Source organism: Paroedura picta, chromosome 4 (assembly GCF_049243985.1).
Source record: "Paroedura picta isolate Pp20150507F chromosome 4, Ppicta_v3.0, whole genome shotgun sequence".
NCBI classification, from domain to species: domain Eukaryota; kingdom Metazoa; phylum Chordata; class Lepidosauria; order Squamata; family Gekkonidae; genus Paroedura; species Paroedura picta.
In genome coordinates, this window is record NC_135372.1 from 123,140,642 (window position 1) to 123,160,430 (window position 19,789).

Consider the following 19,789-nt stretch of genomic DNA (forward strand, 5'->3'; position numbering starts at 1 on the left):
CGGGAACTTAGTGCGCTCATGAATTAAAATCATATTTGGGGATTAATACCATGTGGATTTATTTGGAGGCTGAATGAAACACGGATGGCAAGCATTGTGGGAACCACAAACAAGTCTTGGTGTAGTGGTTAGGAGCAGTGGTTTCTAATCTGGTGAGCCGGGTTTGATTCCTCGCTTCCTGACATACAGCCAGCTGGGTGACCTTGGGTTCAGCACTGCACTGAGAAAATCTGCTCTGAGCAGTGATATCAGGGCTCTCTCAGCCTCACCCACCTCACAGGGTGTCTGTTGTGGGGAGAGGAAAGGAAAGGAGATTGTAAGCCGCTTTGAGACTTCTTTAGGTAGAGAAAAAGTGGCATATAAGAACCAACTCTTTTTTATTATTAAAAATGAGGGGCCAAGCCCATTGCAGTCAGGAATACAGTGGGCGCTAGATTGGGGATGGGTTAAGGTGACCAGATTTTAACATTGGTAAAGCGGGACACCATTGACCGGGGGGGGGGGTTCTTGATTAAAAATTTGGTCTATATGGAGCAACAAGGAGTTTCATAGAACGCATAGAACGCAAAAATAGTATTGTAATATATATTTTTTAATTTCAACATAAGTACAATTTGCCAGGTGCCCCCAGGTGTCCCTCCAAAAGTGGGACAATCTGGTCACCTTAGGATGTGTGTGTGTGGAAGAACTCTGTGGATGGCCTCTCCCTCTCCTCTCACTACCCCCAGGGCCTGCTGGAAAGGCTGCAGGCAGCTGTTAGGGAACTCACTGGCAAGGGCAGCTCTCACGCAGCAGGGAGCTGCAGCCTCTGAGCCTCGGAGGGAAGTGGAAGGAGGACGGGGTGGTCAGGGGTGGGGGATGGAAGGCAATTGGCTGGCTGCTGGACAGACAGGCAAGCTGGTTGGAGGAGGAGGCACTTGGGGGTGGGACAGCCGCCCTGAGTGGGTGTTAAGCGCTGAGTGGCACAAGCCATGAGACATGTTGCTCCTCCAAGCTCTTACCGGAAATATATTATGTGAAACAGATAGGCCATTTAGACTCAGAATTATTGCTGGGCTTGGGAACTTTCTAGACAGACAAGGCTGCATTATCAGAAACTGAACTGAGAGGCCAATGTATGCTAAAAGTGGCACAAAGAACTAAAAAATTAAATTAAAATCCACTCCAAAGAGATGGATGTTGTCTGCTGATGCCCAGACATCATAATGGAGCATCTGTTTGGGCTGGCTGTGGGAGAGATGGAAGAGCAGGCACTGCCAATGCCACCTAAACTGGGCAGAGAAGGACAAAGTTCAAGCCTTTAAGAACAATAAAGTTTTATTCACAACATGAGCTTCCATGTACATGGACACTTCTTCATCAGATACAGTGAAACAGAATATCCTCAACATATATGTAGAGAGATGGTGGTGGTTGGTGGTTAATTGCCAGGAAGGGCTAGCTAGAGTCAAGTTGCATAAATAATGGGGCGATAATCGCTAAGATTGGATTAAGGCAGTCATCAGGATCTGTAGATAGCCATAAATCCACATACAAATACAAGAATTCATGAACAGATGCAATAAGTTTGAGTCCATTGGGTGCCCCGAGGCAAACAAAATTCAACTCTGGGTACCAGCAGGAACTGAGAGCCTTAGCATATACAGGTGTATGCCCCAACAGTTACATCAATAACAGATTTCCTTAAATTTCACAAAGAGGTGGGGTGGAGTTAGTTGCCAGGAAGGGCTAATTAAAGATGCACAAGGAACCGAGTACTAAATACAGTTAAGATTTGGTCAGACATGTAAATATCAGCAAGTTGGCATATAGATGATAAAGGAATGAACAACAGATGTGAGAACTGAGTTTAGCAAGAGAGAGGGGAGGGGGAGAGGGAGAGATGGATTCACATGTGCCAGCCAGGCAGAAAGCATGAAGGGACAGCTGGGGCCATTGCCAAGTGTCAAGCTAGGAACCAGTAGGAGTAGCAGAGAGGCAGAGTTGCTGCCACATGTATCAAAGGGGAGGGGAGATGTGGCTCAATAAACCCTGCAGTTAACAGAAGAATTCCTATGCTCCTATGACCTCTATTCTATTCCCAAGAGACCTTGTGCTCTGTTTGAATTTTTTTGGTTCGGCGCAATTATTATTACAAAGCTGAAGAAGTCTCACCACGAAACTAGATATTACCTAGGAGCCTAGTCTTGTTTTGATGATATTAAAGACTCTGAAGACAAGAACTGCTGGTTGTGTTTCATGTTAACCTTTAGTAGGAACCTAGCGATTCTTTTGTTAACAGCAAGATTTATATGTTTGTATACATCCTCCTGTGTGTATTGCCATTTGTACCAGGCAGGCCAAGATGGATTGGGGGGAGGAGCAGCTTGAACTGCCCCTGCTGCATGAGCCACGTAGCTGTCGGCAGTGGCTCTGAAGGTGAGTGGCCTGGCTGGTAAGTGAAGTAGCCCAGCAAGAGGTCTGGGAGATCCCTGCTTATTTATAACATGCTCATGGCCTGGATGCCCACAAACTTTCCCAGTTTTGCTCGGCAGGCTCATGGGGCGTTAGCTGGTATTAAATGTATGTATTAGAATCACGTACCATTGAGTCTGAATGAAAACGGTATAATCAGCAACAAGGACTTGTTTTGTATAAACTGTCCCTTCATATATGTGTATTGAGCCAGAATTTTTATTGAAGCATGACTGAACACCCAATAACCCCTTTCAACTGGAGATCACATTACTGAGTTGGCTTTTTTGCCTCCCATCACTGAAACAGACAACAAAGGACATTGAAACAGACAACAAAGGACAATCCATTCTATTGTTGGCTGGTTTAGAATGGTTTCCCTCTATCTTCCATGTAGCCTTGTCTGTATATGCATTCTGATAGGAACACCAGTTTCCAAAATGTTGACTGGAATGACAGGTATATGAAAAGGTTTTGGTATTTTTTCCCCTTTCTGTTCATTCAACAAGGTTCTATGTCAGCCAAGCATGTGACCTAGGGTGAATGGTGAATTGGATCAGGAGCAGGTGCAAAGGAAACAGATCCTGTGCTTGAAAGCAAATGGAGGAGAAGCTGCCCATTCATTGTACAGCATTGTTGCCAAGCTGGCAGAGCCCAGTTTGCTCCTCTGGCCAAGAAGGCTGTAGCAAAATGTCTACAACAGGCATTGTGGAGCACAGCTAAGTTCAAGCACAGGCTGGAAATGGATAAGAGGAGCTGAGCCTCGTCCACAAAGTGCAGCACAGTTTGTCTCCCGCCAGTGTCTGTCTCTCTTGCAGTCCCCCCTTCTCACCTGCCTGCCTTCCCACCCTCAGCCATTACTGTCGTGCTCCACCAGAGTGCTTCAGTGCAATGCATTTAACTAGCTGCCTTCCTTAAATGCTCTGTTGCAAGTTCCTGCATTTCTCCTCTCCTCCGTGTGCGCTCCTTGTGGCTCCGCTTTGCCCAGTTGTCTCACGCTTACGGTGGCTGTGGTGGAGTGGAGTGACAGCAGTGGGAGAGGCAGTGAGAGGCGGCAGTAGAGGAGGAAGTAGGGGTCACAGCCAGTGCAACCCGATTGGCTGGAGCAGAATGACAGCAATGGGAGAGTTGGTGGAGGTAGCAGCGGAGGTTGTGATTACCGCAGCCCTTCAGCAGCAGAGGTGCAGCATGGAAGTTGGTCGCTCCCACCCCCCAGCCCTCCTAAAAGTGGCACGGGGGGTGGTCACCCCCGGCATTCCTTGTCACCCTGCTGGCACACACTTTCTGCGGCTGGGGCAGAGCTGAGTGACAACTTGAGGTAATGGCAGTTGGTGGCGGTGGCAGTCGGTTGGTAGCCTGTGGGTGCGTGGCTGCAGGGGTCTCCACCCCCATTTCCGTAGTCTGCTTTCATTGCACAGCTTAGCTGTGTGCGCAGATAAGGATGTTTTCACATCAACTACTGGTGTATAGGGAAGAAATCACTGGTGTGCCACATATTTCCTCTTTGCTGCCACCTAGAGGCCACGAGGCAGGTTCTTTCGTTCAGAAAAGAAGGTGGAACTAGGGGAGTATACCCGTTCTCTGCCCGTAACAAATCCGGTTCCATAACAAGGAACAGGTTTTTGCCGCTCTTGGCCACATCCCAGCTTGAAGCCCATTTGTTCAACTGGTAAAAATATCTCAATGGCTCCCTCTACTGCCTGATGTAGAGATTCAGCCAATATAAAAAGGTAAAGGTAAAGGTATCCCCTGTGCAAGCACCAGGTCATGTCTGACCCTTAGGGTGACGCCCTCTAGCCTTTTCATGGCAGACTCAATACGGGGTGGTTTGCCAGTGCCTTCCCCGGTCATTACCGTTTACCCCCCAGCAAGCTGGGTACTCATTTTACCGACCTCGGAAGGATGGAAGGCTGAGTCAACCTTGAGCCGGCTGCTGGGATTGAACTCCCAGCCTCATGGACAAACAGCTTCAGACAGCATGTCGGCTGCCTTGCCACTCTGTGCCACAATTTATATCAGCCAATATAAATGCACTTATTTATATCCAGATGTAATTACTGGATCTCTTTGTCATTTCTCTAATAGAACACAATAAGCTATCACAAGGTCCAGGAGTCCTGAGCAGAAATATGCCTGGAAGATAAACAAGCAGCATTATCCTCAGGCAGGAGGATAATGACCTGAAGAATGCCCATTGAATTCAAATAACCTTGGTAAGGCAGTAGAACTGGTTAGTTTAGGCAGAACCAGATTCCTATCAGCTATGAAGCCTAGGGTACTGACTCTTTTCCAGCAGAATGCGCCTTGAATTATTGTTGTTAAGATAAAATCGGAGGCTGGGGGCAATGAATGTAGCCCTGTGGTCCTTGGGAATAGATGAAGCAGAGTAAATCAACTGCTGACCCCTGAACATGTTTTAATTAAGAAAATACAGATGTAATTAAGAAAATACAGACTGGCCAAGCTGCCACACCCCAGTTGGCTTTCATAATAAGTGGGACCCCATGATAGTTTCAGGGGGATCTGTTCTCCCTCTTAGCCACAGCGCCCCACCACCACCACCATAGTTGGAAACCACTCCATTACTCCCCCCCCCATTCTGTCCATGGCTAGTGAGCCTGGAACTGCTTCAGCTATCCCCCTCCCCACCAGCAAGCCCAGTCTCCACCATATCTCCCACTTGCGTCATCCCTAACAGTGCAACTGAGCTTGCTGCATCTCTCCTTCCCCTCCTCTCCCCCCCCCCCCCACACACATACATCAGCTTTTATGGCTTTAAGCCTAGTGCAGTTCCAGTTCCCCCAAGTGACTGTGCTCCCAACAAGCTCAGCACAGCATCAGCACAGGTGTGGACAAAGAGGGCCAGGGCCACCCACACACCCCTGCCATGCCCCCCCCCAACCGTGGGAGGGATGGGGTCACCAGCTCTGGGTTGGGAGATACCTCTGGAGACTTTGGGTTTAGGGTGGGGAGAGAACCCACCCTATAATGCTATCGAGTCCACCCTCCAAAGCAGCCATTTTCTCCAGTGGAACTAGTCTCTGTTGCTTGGAGATGAGCTGTAAAAATCTGCGGGATCCCCAGATCCCACCCGGAGACTGGTAACCTCCCACTGGATCCAGGGAAGAGTAGAGGAAGGGCGCCTCAAAGCAGGACAATACAGTTCTTGTAAGGCATGATAGTTCTATTTCCATCCTTTTTTCCTACTTCCTTACTCTAAGTTTATACCTTCACCTGAAAGGAATTAAAGCGTAGAAATTTCAGGTAAACTCCTGAGAACTGGCCAACTCTCCAAGTAAATTTGAATTGGTCTGAACAACGGGGAACAGAAAGTTTCTTAGAGTGTTCTAGGCATAGTTTAGACAGAAACCAAAAGAAGGTATTTGTTAACTGGCCTTTGAGAAACAGCCAGCCCAGACAGAGAAGGAAGAATGGCATAATAACGTATTTCCCACCACAGGGACACCAGGGTGAAAATCTTTCCAGGAAACTCAGTGTGGCGAGATTTTCTTCATCAAGTTCTCCTACAAATGAATGAAGAATGAACTTGAGAATAGCCAGAGGGCCATTTTTATTCATCACTTTGGCCTCAATCATAAGCCCAGTGGAATCGTGCTATCTTACGGGTCATACAGAACTGTGATAGCTTCAGCAGGCCCCCGATCTTGACTGGCAATTCATTCCACCCGGCTGGAGCCAGGGTTGAAAAGGCCCTAGCTCTGGTCGAGCCACCCCGCCCCGCCCCGCCCCGGTCATTCAACCCTGTAGAGGAAATATGCATTCAGGCATTCCCATAATTGGTCCCAGCACATTTGTCTTAGCTCAGCCTACGCTGAATAGCATTTGTACCAAATTTCAGATTTCTGTGTGTTCTGAAATTACTGACAATTTTGAGATTCCTGTCAGAAAATGGTTAAGCCAACCTCAAATATCTTCAAATAGACAAATGACTATAATTGTGTTTTGCAGGTCAGTCATTCATCGGATTGTCATAAGTCAAAGGTGACTTGTACAAAGAATGACAATTAAGATATAAGACTTTGACAATCAGAGATACACACATTAAGCATGTTTGTGTAAGTCAATCTATAATATATTTTGTAAAACTTAGTTACTTTGATCAGAGTCAGGGTTAGAAGGAAGAGTGGTTGTAAATAAGATGCAGACACGCCACAACAATGAACTGTGTTGTAAAGGACTGGGGGTGATGAAGTAAAGGGCCGGGGGGGAGAGAAGGCATCCTTCGGGGCCCACCTCCAATTAGTCGAAGGACCACATGTGGTCCGCGGCCCACAGGTTGGGGATCGCTACTCTAGGCAGTGTTCTGAAACGTATTCTAGATAATTTCTTTTATTTTCCTAAAGAAAGGCAATAATAATTTGTCCTCAGAACTGCAGTGTCTTATCACTGACAGCAGTTGGAATATTCCGTATTAATACCAAAATTATTTTTCACACAGGTCTGTTCTTATTTTCTTCAACCTTCTCTCATAAAACATTCTTCTTTCACAGATGCTGGGTTGCTAGATTACCACCAGAGGGCAGAATGTGGCTAAAATGTACACACAATTATAGAGTTTCTCCTCCTCCCTATATTCATGTTTTTCTAAAATTGATGCCCCTGTAAGGCTTTTGGGCAGTGACATCGGATGCCCAGTGGAACTGGTAAGGCAGAGGGCAAGGCAGCAAAGGTGTGCGAAGGCAGAGCAAACAGTGGGCAAAGCCAAAGCAAAATAACTGACATTGTGTGCATCCCTGTCCCTTGCAATACCGAGAAGACACAAGGATTGATATATCTAATTCGCAACATGCCTCCACCTGTGGATACTTAAATACAAAGATTGGGGCCATGCAGATCTCTCTACAGACCAGGGAAGGAAATCCCAGGTTTGCAGAAAAATATAAATATTAATGTAAAACAAAATAAATACATTGGTGTGTTAGTGGGGGTGTATTATTTAAGAAATAAATGCTCTGTGCAGTGGTCATTATAGGGGTTGCTGGGCAACCACAGTGGCATTGCCAGCCTTCAAGTCTTGGTTTCTGTCAGTAAAAGCAAGGCAAGGAAGCAGAGCCCCTTTCCAGGGTTGGTTTGGCCTTAGAGGGGAGATTAATTGGGGCCAAACCATGAAGCAACCACCAGGTGACTTGATAGTATAGAGCCTGCATGATCTCTACTCAGACTGCCAGTGGCTCTCTGGGATCTCAGGCAGAGGACTTTCACATCACCTGCTACCTGGAGACTGAAGCCACTAATTTACCTTTTCTTTATATCTGTACGCTCATGATCCTTGTTCCATTTTGTCTGAGGAAGAGTGCCTGCACTCGAAAGCTCATGCCTTGAATTAATCTTTCTTGGTCTTAAAGGTGCTATTGGACTCTATTTTTGTTGTATTCCCCCAGTCACACATCAGCTGTAAGGACTGTGGCATGGTGGGAAGGGTTCCTCTAGAAGCTGGAATGGCTCTGAGGAAGAGTTATGTCCTGTACTTTGGAGCAGTACATGCTTAGAATATTCCACATGTTGCTCCCAATTTTCGTGAATAATTCCCAGCCATTTCAGCTTCTAAACACTGACAGGGGAAGAGTCAGGGCTGAATTCTGCACTGAAAATGACTCCCCTCGGATCTTAAAAAGGACAGCAGCTCTGTGAATGTGGGGAAAACTATTGAGGCCAATGAAGGACCTAGTTCCAGTTTATCCAAAAATATTATGGTGGTTGGGGGGGAGTGGGGCTTAGTGGTAGAGCATCTACTTGGCATGCAGAATGTCCCAGGTTCGATCCCCAGCATCTCCAGTTAAAAGGGTCAGAGGGTGGTGATATGAAAGACCTTGAAATGAGAACCTGGAGAGCTGCTGGTGGTCCAAGTGGAGAATACTAGCCTTGAGAGACTAATGGTCTCACTCAGTACGAGGCAGCTTCATGTGAGCGGCCGGCTTGAGGGCACTATCTAACAACTAGCATGACACTTAGCAGCTGCATCGTTGGCTAAATGCCTGAGGTCAGAGCTTTGTAGGAGGTTGCGATGTTCTTTGCTCCATCTCTTCTCACTCAGCAATGTGCCCTAGCGTGCTCTCCAAAAGGCACATGCTATAGTAAACAGACTGAAGAGCCACTATCAGACAGCACTGTCCTTGATGTGCCTATGGTCATGCTCAGTATAAAGTGTTTTGCATGCTTGCATGCCATTAGTCCTAAAAGAAGCATATGTGTTTGAAATTCTGATACAGGGTTGTGGGTGCCACAGCAAAACAGCTGCTGCAAGGTGTGGAGCCTCCTACAAAATGGCTGCCACAAGGGAAGGAGCCAACCACAAATAATCAGGCAGCAATTCTAATCCTTCAACATTTCAACATTTCAAGCAGAAGTTCCGTTTCACAGGATACCTTTTCATCTCTACAGCCAACCAGTGGCTATCTCTAGTGGCCAATCAGAAGCCTTGTTGGGCACAAGACTCACCCACCCCTTCCCATGTCCCAAAAATACTTAACAGGCTCCAAGAAGGTGTTAGAGGGTACCATGCTATCCATGGATATTGAGTTGATGACGCCTGCTCCATGCACTTTTAAAAACCGCCAGGTCAAGGAAGGTCTGGAACCAAAAGCCTCTGTTCCTTGTCAATGATGGTATCTTCTCATCATCCCAACAGAAGCAAAACGAACATTTGGATGAAAGTGATCCCCGTGCAGCTGGAGGAATGAATCCCCATTAGAAAGAGACGGGGTGGGTGAGTGGAATGCGAAATAAGCCATCCACGCGTTGAACCGTTCACTTCCTTATCAAGGGGGAACTATTATCAGCTATTAAGCTGACATCTTCATATTGTCGTTTGATTTCATAATAAAGCAATTACCGTGGCTCTTAACAAGATTAAATTGCTAATTGGTTTGATTAAGTTCATGCCTCCAGGCAATAGGATATTACAGAGCTCATGTTGTTAGACGACTGGAAATGAGTAAAAAGTGAGGGGAAATAGAGGGGTTTTAAAGGGTTTCAAAAATAATGCCTAACGAGTGCTATTTGCCTTGTGCTGCCTTACGGCCACCACTTCATGCTCAATCCAAAGACGATAATTTTAAAATGTCCTGTGCTTTTGTGGTGCAAACTATGCAGAGCTGTTGACTGGATTGTTGTGGAGGGGAGTGCCACAGTTTCCCCCTTGGAGCTGGTAGAATCATAGAATCATAGATTTGGAAGGGACCTCATGGGTCATCTAGTCCAACCCCCTGCACTATGCAGGTGTTTCTTTTGTATGGAAATCATGCTTAAGAGTAATCTATGTATGTTTGTGTGTGTGTGTTTATTCATGAAACTTCTGTACTCCCTGTCTAAAGAGTTTGCTTGTGGTAGCTTCTTAAGTAAAAAAAGATCAAACATAAAACTGTACAAGGATAATTAAATTATCCAAAGCAGCAAAAAACAAACAAACCCCTACACCCCAAAGCACCACCTTTAGCAGCTTAGAACGCATCTCATAACACAGTTCTCAATCCACAAGCAGACTGTAAAAACAACTTTTACCATATCAGCCCTTTGACTGAAAGTCTGGGTAAAAGAATCATTCGGGCCTAATGGCTGAAGGAGAGTAGGGTAAGTGTCAGCTGAGCAGGAAAAACATCCATGGTTAAAATGGCTTCTACAAAGTGAGTTTGGCCAAACACCAAACTGCTGCCACAACTTGGCTGGCATGATGACAACACTTCCAGGGCACAGCAGCTAGAGACATAGCCTGGGCCTTCCAGCTTCTCCTGGCAAGCTCCCACCAGCCAGCTGATTGGTGGGGGAGGGCTTGGTGGCAGGGGATCCCCCCCCCTCTACCAGAGGGTCCAGCAACCCTATCCTACTGAGACCAGGAAACGACGTGGCTGCTGTGTCTTTCATTCACTATTATCATGGCTCTTCTAGCTAGCTGTCTCCACTATGTCTCTGTGCTCCCTTTCTGGCTTCCTATCCCAGTGCTGAGAATCCTCAGATGGCACTGAAATTGCTCATGGTTTCATGGCTGTGGCTTCCCAAGGCTCCTTGTTTATTCTCCTTTGTTGCACGAGGTTGCGTGTCTGGCGGAAGACAAGAGACGAGCACTTGGGAACCTCTGGGAGCAGCTAGTCAGGCTCTTATGTGTTGCTGCTCTGTTGCCAAAGCTCCTGGTGGCCGTTATTTTGCCTGGCAGAAGGACACGGATGGGCAGACAACATGCTAGAATTATGACTTTAACAGGGCAGTCACTGAGCTGTATCCAGAGTTAGAAGCCAGTGAGACATGATAGTCTGGGGGGAGGAGCTGCACCCCAGAAGCACCTGGAGCACAGAAGCAAAGTGGCCCATTGCTGAATTTTGGTGGCAAAGCCCCGCTAACTCTGCAGAAAGCAAAGCAAATCTTAGCAGCACAAACAAGAGTGTTGGTGATTGCCCCACCATTGCACACAATCCAGAGTTGCACAGAAATGCCATTCTTAAGGGGTTGTGCAGTAGAGGGCTGAGCAAGGACAAGGGATACCCAGGTTCACGTCCCTACTAGGGTTGCCAGGTCCATCTGCACAGAATGGGGAGGCACTTTCTGGGAGATTTCTGGCACCCTCTGGGGCAACGCTGTGACTTTAAGGCAGAACTCTATGGCAGAATTTGCTTCAAACCATAGAGTTTTGCCCAAAACTGAGAGCACCTTCACTTTCTCGCAGAAGATAGCAACACAAGGGGGAAGATGAATCTCCCTGAGGAAAGAGTTCCAGTGGTTTGGTGCAATGACCAAGTACACATGCAGAAGCTTCCTGGCTCAATCCCCAGCATCTCCCCTTAAAAGAAACTGGCAGAAGGTGATATGAGAGACCCTGGAAAGCTGTTGGTGGTCTGAGTGGAAAATACTGACCTTGAGAGACTGTATGAGGCAGCTTCATGTGAGCCGCTGGCTTGATGCTAGCTGCCAACGAGCATGACGCTTGCCAATTGCGTTGCTGGATAAATGCCTGAGATCCAAGCTTTGCATGAGGTCGTGCTATCCTTTGCTCTGTCTCTTTTAAGATGTGCAGCACTGTGCCCTTGAGAGCTCTCCAAAAGGCAGGTACCCTGCGAAACAGGCTGTAGAGTATTTCATCTAAGGCTTGACCCAGACTGTGTCATGTGAAGTCTGCCTTTGAGTTTGACTTTTGCCTGCGCATGACTCACAGCTCAGTTATTATTCATGCCTGGGGCATTTTGAAGGTAGCTGTGCAATATGCCAACAGAATGAAATGTAGACCAGCGCGCTCCATGCGAATGGAAATTCTAAGGTGGCCCTTGAAGGCAGATGTTACCGGCACCCACAAATCCATCTTTACAGGCCATCTTTCTCCTTGCTTTCTTCAGTCTATGCAAAACTGAATTATTCAAGAGGGATTTTCAAAGGAGGTCATAGGGGAACACTGTACAAAATGAGTCACAAAGTTTACTTGGACAAAGGATTAGAGACTGGAAGCTAAACTGTGTAGTTTGCCACCAGTTGGATTCCGCTATGGAATTTTGCATCATTTAATGCAGAGGTGGCCATACTCTCCAGATGACCATCGACTACAATTCCCAGTAGGAGGTCATGGCAGTAGGTAATATGAAAGACCCTGGAAAGGGAACAAGCTTGGTTCCAGCAGGGGCTCATGGGAATTGTAGTCCATGGACATCTGGAGAACCACAGTCTGGCCACCCCTCAATCAATGTATCATGCTGGCATTTATAATTTGTTTCAGTTCAACTTTCTTTAAATTTCTGGCCATTTCTACCAACCCTGTTCTATTTCATTGTTTATCGAATGTCCCATCCCGTCCATTGTATCGATCCATTCTGTGCAATCTGCCTCGAATCCCAGTGAGGAAAGCGGACCATAAAGAATGGAAAGATCTCATTCCAGTGCAAGCAGCAAAACCCGTCAGAATAATTATGACTTTGTTACTATGCAGATTGTGGTTTACCCGGCATTTCTTTGCTCCTCTCCTCACTCCATTTCATTGGCTACTGCTGCTGCTGGCAGGGCGATGCTAACCTCAATTACACCATGTTCTGAAAGCTCTTGTTATCAAGGAAGTGCAAAAAGGAGTTGTGGGTTAGCAGCAGTCCCACCACCGCTGCTTGCTCCCCGACCACCCCACCACAGCGCCATGTATAATTCAGAAGCCACGTTTAAAAGGGTGAGCAGCAGAGCAACAGGATCACAACACACCGCAATATTTACGACCCCAAATAATCTCATAAGAAACAGTCTGAATAAAATCCATTTCCGGGCGAGCGGGAGAGGGGGGGAGAAGGGGGAGGAAGGGGGAACTTCAAGCAAGCTAAGTGGGGCATAAGTCAGGTCAAGACGCAATGTTAGAGGTGAACCGTACAAGCGGCTACGTTTACGCACATCATAAAAACTATTGCCGCTGCAAATATTTAGTGAGGTCAGAACCGAAATTGCACACTGATTGCTGCCTGCAGAGGGCACTTGAAGCATCAAGATGGCCGGGAGGTTTGTTTGTTTTTTTTTTTTAACCTTTATCAGCAGCTATAATGAACAGTTAACACTATTTGCCTTGAACTCATGTTTTGTTAGGCATGTAGGCAGGAAGGGAGGGAAGGCAGAGGGACTTGGGTGGAGCTGCCTAAGGAATAGGCTGTGATGGAGAATCTGCTCTCTCCTCTCTCCACTGGAAGCCCTCTGATGTGAGCAGCAAAGATGAGTTTTTTATCTAACAATTACATGGAGCTTAAATGACTGGGGATGCCAGCCTCAGGTAGGACCTGGGGATCCCCTGGAATTATAGCTCCTCTCCAGACTGAAGGGATCAGTTCCCCGGGAGAAAAGGGCTGCTTTGGAGGGTGGACTCCATAGCATTATAGAACACTGAAGTCCCTCCCCGCCCCAAGTCCCGCCCACTCCCGGCTCCACCCTCAAAGGCTCCTGGTATTTCCCACCCTAGATCTGGCAACCCTAGAAATGAAGGATGCTCAAATACCCACAAGTTCACCAGTCACAGGCAGGGAGATGGCTTTTTGATTGAACACCCCACTGATTGCGGGAAGACCAAGCTTGTTCTCACCCAGTCAAGCAGCATAGTTCAGTGCAACTGGCAGTATCCAACGCTCCCGTGTTCTCACTGCCTGCTGAGTTCTAGACTTCCCATCCAGAACTATTCCAGCATACTGCTCAGCAGCCAGCTGGAGAAATAAGTAGCAAACCACTCAGTCAGGCAGTGGCTAGAAACAGCAGCTAGATACATGATTGAAAGAAACTCTTTACTGTTTTCCTATGAAAGACAGAGGTTCTGCTGCAGATGCTGGAAATCCACACATTTATTACTGGTTGCAGCACAGAAAGATAGGTGTGGAGATGGCTTGAATTGCTCAGCCTACCCTGATCTCATCAGACCTTGGGAGCTAGGTAGGAGCTAGGTAGTAATACTTGGATGGGAGACCACCAAGAAAGTCCAGGGTCGTGACATGGAGCCAGGCCATGGCAAACTACATCTGGACAGCTTGAAAACCCTATGGGGTCGCTGTGAGTTGTCTCCAGATTGACAGCCCTGTCCATCGGCAGCATCTCCCTACTGGACAGAAGCAAAACAGCCCCTGGGAGTGTTATGTGAGCCTGCAAGACCAGCACCTATGCTCCCTTATGCGCTTAGCCCTGCCGGGTTCGGCCTGCAGAGTTCAGTGCCTCAAAGTGTGCTGGAATTCTTCAGTGAGGGCCCCGCTCTTACTAATCTCAGCTTGTGCTGCATGACTGTTCACATGAGATTTCCTCGGCCGTCGGCTTCACTTTTCCGAAGCAAAACAAGCTAGGGTGGGAGCGCCATAAAAGGACCTGTGAGTGCCAGCTGGAATCAGCTTTATCGTCGCTTGCTTGCAGGCACAGGGGCTCCGGGAGAGGACGGAGGCCAAGCGGACTTTCCATTGCAAATGCTGATATGCTGTAATCAAGGGCAGAGCTTATCTTGCTTCCCATGGTGCGAGATTAGAGCCCTGTGCTCAGCAGAGACTCTGGCTTGTGATCTCTCGTCGCCAGCAACAGTGTCTTGTTCCCTGGAGCTTTCAACGTCTGCTGGCACCACCTTCAGTGATGCAGCTGTTTGGGCCAGGCAATGGGGAAAGTATATTGTTAGCCCCAGAGCAGGGTTCAGTCTCCTGTATCCCCACACCGCCCATCTCCAGCAGATCTTAGCAGGAAGGCTGCTTGGCAGGGGAATCAAAGTGTGAGGTGTCTGCAAGGGGGGGGGAATTTAGAGTGACCCCTGTAGGGCAGGGATAGTCAACCTGTGGTCCTCCAGATGTTCATGGACTACAATTCCCATGAGCCCCTGCCAGCATTTGCTGGCAGGGGCTCATGGGAATTGTAGTCCATGAACATCTGGAGGACCACAGGTTGACTACCCCTGCTGTAGGGTTTAGAAGGGAAGAGGGGTTCAGAGGTGGTTTGCCCTGGCCTGCCTCTGCAAGTCATCCAAGTACTAACCAGGGCTGACCCTGCTTAAGCTCTGTGAACTGACGCAATCAGGCTAGCCTTGGTTCCTTGGAAGAAGTGCAGCAATGAAATGTGATGACAGTTGGACTAAGCACTTGGAACATTGAATCCATTGAGTGATGAGGGAGGAAAGAAAGAAAGAAAGAAAGAAAGAAAGAAAGAAAGAAAGAAAGAAAGAAAGAAAGAAAGAAAGAAAGAAAGAAAGAAAGAAAGAAAGAAAGAAAGAAAGAAAGAAAGAAAGAAAGAAAGAAAGAAAGAAAGAAAGAAACAACCAGGGAATGTTACAGTGAGATTATTTCAAGCATAATAGGGCAGTTCTTGGAACTACGTAGAAATCTGAAACTGAAAGTCACGGCATTTGTACCTACTTCCCAAGAAAGAAGAAATGTTCTTTCCAAGAGTCATTCCCATAAATAGGACTGATTCAGAACTCTCCTTTTTAAAAAAAAATTAGCATGTTCAGTTGTGCCTTCCTTTTTTGGTGATTTTGCAGTCCTTGAGAAAAGGTTCATTTCTCCATCTCAACTGCTTGCCCTCTTTTGCCCACACTGGCATGATTTTGTCGTCAAATTTGATTAGTTTCATGGACTCTCATGAGCAACAGTGCCTTCAACCTTGCAATGAAAAGGTACTGGGGCCCTTCTGGGAAGGGGGGGATTGCACAGTCCCCACCCATTCCTTCTCTGCTTGCTCCCCCTTCCACGGCGAGGGCACCCTTTCCTGCTCCCATGTGGAAGAAGCCAATATTTCCCCCCCCCCCGAAGATTAAAGCCAAAATGTGCTGTAGTTCCTTGCCCGGTTGGGGAGAGCCATGTCTCCAGCTGTCAAATAAGCAGTTCTTGTTATCTGCAAAGCTGTGCCACTGCTAAAGCGATAGCAGAGCATCACGACCATCTAACACCCCCTTTCGCCTCTTGGGAGCTTCCTTGGCCATGCTTTCATTGCAGAGCCATACATTTCCGGACTGTAATTGATCTCCGAATTCAAAACACACAGTCGGGCACACGGCTAATTGAAGGCAAGCTTGGCTGAGGGGAGTGGAGCTGATTAGGGGAGAGTGAAAATATGAGTGGAGTCATCTGAACACGAAGGAATCCTATGACAATCATTATATAATGAATCACTGGACAGGCTAATTGGATGGCCTTTCACCCCTGCCTACCTGCAAACAGACAACGGTAGGCTCAACTGAGGGCATTTGTGGCTTGCAAGGGTCAGATGCGCCCAACACCCACCTCCACCCCCTGTAAGGACCCCCCAGGACTGTATTGGGTGCCAACAGTCGAGAGTCACCCACATCATTCCTAAAAATAGGAGGACATGTCGATGCACTTTAGGGACCTAGAAATCCTGCATCCTGTCAATGGCAAAACAAGCCCAGCAAGGAAATTATAATAGTAATATTAGGAAAAAAAATAAGTGTTTGATCACACAGACCTGGGAGAAAAGTTACTTGTGATCTGGCCCTCGAGCTATTGCTTTTGTGCAAGGAAGCTATGAGCCACTTGTGCCTTATGTGCGACCAGATGCATTGTGTAGCCGCTCTAACCTCCACATGGAAAGCAGGGTCCCCACCCATTACATCAGTCCTCTTTTCAAAAGCAGAGGATATGTCGGGAGCGATGCTTAGCATGGTGCTGTGGCTAAGGGAGCTGGACCGGCATCTTTTGCCAGGTCTACGGTTGCGGTCAGGGCATGGCATGGAAGATCAGATGGGCCCTTGCAGGTTAGATTACCAGCAGACCAGATGGCACCTGTAGATTACCTCCATGGCACACAGTGGGGGAGCTAGTTGATTTGGGGGGGGGGAGGATAGGTTTTTGCCACTGGGAAACATAATTTTAATGAGTTTTATGTGGGATTTTTATTGTTATGTAACCACTGCGAGACGACTTTGCTGATAGGTAATAATAATAATAACAACAACAATAACAACAACAACAACAACAATAGTCTGGGAAGCCCAGGTTCGAATCCACATTCTGCCATGGAAGCTCACTGGGTGGCTGTGAGCCAGCCCTGCTCTCTCAGCCTAACCTGCTTTACAGGGTTGTTGTGAGGACAAAATGGAAGAGAGAAGGTCATATACATACAGGTGAGATTGGCTAAGAATTCTTCCTCCCTCCTCTGAAAGTCTTGATGTTGTTTCTTATTATGATGATTATTATTCACCAATAAAAAAACTGTCTTGGCTTCCAGTTTGCATTAGACCGCCTAGAGTTTCTGAATGAGTTTATTGAGGGTCAACCTATTTTCTTGGGTTAAGCAAGGTTTTTCTCCTCAGAGATGCATAAAAGGATGCAGGGCAAACTGAGAGCCCCTCTGAGCCATCACCTCAGTGTCCTCACGCTGCCTGAACAGCCCAAACACAAGTCAGCTCAGCCAATGAGGTTTTGTGATTGATTCTACAGCACTCATTGAAGGCTCCGGTTTCTTTTCAGCTGCCTTTAGTTTCCTGTCTATTTAGGCTTGCGGGTTATTTACTTATTCATGATAATTGCTGGTTGCCACGTCCAAGACTCAAGGTCACTTTAATTCAAGGGCTTCAGGCTTGTCCAGATGACTTTTGGAAGTTCTTTGTTTTTGTGTCTCTCCCGTTATTCATTGCTGAGGTCCCAAGTTACAATTACAAGACCCCAAGTTACAGCAAAAGGGGCACCATCCATCTCTTCAGACCAGGGCCTATTCTGCACACAATAGATAAAGCACTTTCAATGCACTTTAGAAGTAGGTTTTCCTGTTCTGCACAGGAAAATCCAGCTGCCAAAGCACACTGAGAGTGAATTATCCTATGAGTGCGGAATTGGCCCAGCTCTAAGTCAGGGGCTTTCTAAGCAGCTTTTCCTGACAAAAGAGACCTAGTTGCTTAGTAGCGGCCTGGGCCCCACGTGAAAATTCCCCATTTAGCTGCAACATCACAACTCTCTAGGGCAAGGAACTGTGACTCTCCTGATGCCCATGGACTACAACTACAATGAGCCCCTGTTACTTTGGTAAGCAAGGTTTTCCTCTTCAGAAGTATATAAATTGCTGGCGGAATCCAGGGACACTCTGGATTTTGGTTAAACCATAGAATTTTGCCCATATTTCATTTCTAGTTGGCAAGGGCTCATGGTAATTGTAGTCCATGGACATCCAGAGAGTCAAAGTTTGGCCACCCCTGCTCTAGGGAATGGTCACTCTTTCATCTAGCCTGTGTTTTGTCCCATTCCTTATTGCCAGGGGTATCCATTCAGCTACAACTTGTGCTTATTTTTGCTCCAGGATTTCCTCAGTGGTCCAAAACACTAGAACAAGGGACCCGGAAAGTGGCCATAAAATGTGGGAGTTAGAGCTTCATTCCCATGATCCTCAAAAGAGAATTCCTCTTAAAAGGAAAGGTGGGATGGAGAGAGCAATAGATGAAAGAAAACAGAAGACCGGTGGGACCTTAAAGATAAATGACATTTATTCCAGGACAAGCTTCTGTCAGTTAAGTTCACTTCTTCAGATGCTGTGGAGAGAAAAATCATATTCCACTTTGAGGGAGGGAAAGTGCCAAAGGAGAAGGGGAACAAGCGGACCAATTTCCAGACATTGTTCCTCCTGGAATTGTTCAGCAACTAGAACTAGCACCCTGCTGATCCTGGAGACATTCTTAGCCTAGTAGTCCTAAAGCACTACATAAATACATAAAAGCTTCCATTTATTGGTTCATTTCTTTGGTCTTTGTGGGTCCTTGAGGGCTTACCCCAGTCGCAGGGCTTCTGCAGTTAGAACAGTTCCTTAGGACTGGATGGTAATGTTTCATTTCCTCTAGTGACTGCTAGTATATTGCAACAATTGCCATTTATTTTAAAGTTCACGTCTCCCCAGGGGCACTTTGGCAGTGAATTGGGCTAATGTAGCTATTCTGAGCATTCCACGGTAAGAAGGAGGACACTAAAGGAAGATTGTAGGAAATTCTGGGTTTGAACATCTGTGCTTCCAAATCAAAACCACTGGTTGGAGGCACCCTTTCACCTTCATCATCCTGATTCATTTTAAGCTTGTATGAGACAGCCATTCCCTGCACAAATGACCAGAAAGAAAGTTGGGGAAGATATTTGATGGACATGGAAGGGTACAGAAATGAGAAATTTAAAAAGCAAATTTAAATGGGGAAGAAGCAGAATGAGTCATTGGAGGGTGGCACAGGTGAACTATTTGTTACTAAGTTTAATATTTTTTCAGGGAAGTTTGGACAGTGGGTAAAAGAGTTGGAGGGAAAGATGCTAATGATTATAAGAGCAACTTCAAAATGAAACTGAGATCTAAGATCTGAAAGGATATTAAACAGCATGCGGGAGGCTATTCAATAGGAAATGAGAAAGCAAGAAAAATCTATATTTACAGTGAAAGAGTTAATTAAGATTCAGGGAAAGAATTAATTCATCGACAAAATTAAATCTCAGAGAAATCCAATCAAATCTGTGGAATGCCGGAGACGGTAAAATTGGACCACAGACTGCTGTAATGGTTAACAGTCATAATTGTTGCAGAATTTAGTGACTGCCTTGAAACAAATACTCGGTTTAGGGTTCCTTCAAAATAAACAAGCAAATTTGAATTAGAAAAAGAAGAAGAGTTGGTTCTCACATTTCTCTACCAGAAGGAGTCTCAAGGCAGCTTACAATCACCTTAGAATCATAGAATCATAGAGTTGGAAGGGGCCATACAGGCCATCTAGTCCAGGGGTAGTCAAACTGTGGCCCTCCAGATGTCCATGGACTACAATTCCCAGGAGCCCCTGCCAACATTCGCTGGCAGGGGCTCCTGGGAATTGTAGTCCATGGACATCTGGAGGGCTGCAGTTTGACTACCCCTGATCTAGTCTAATCCCCTGCTCAAC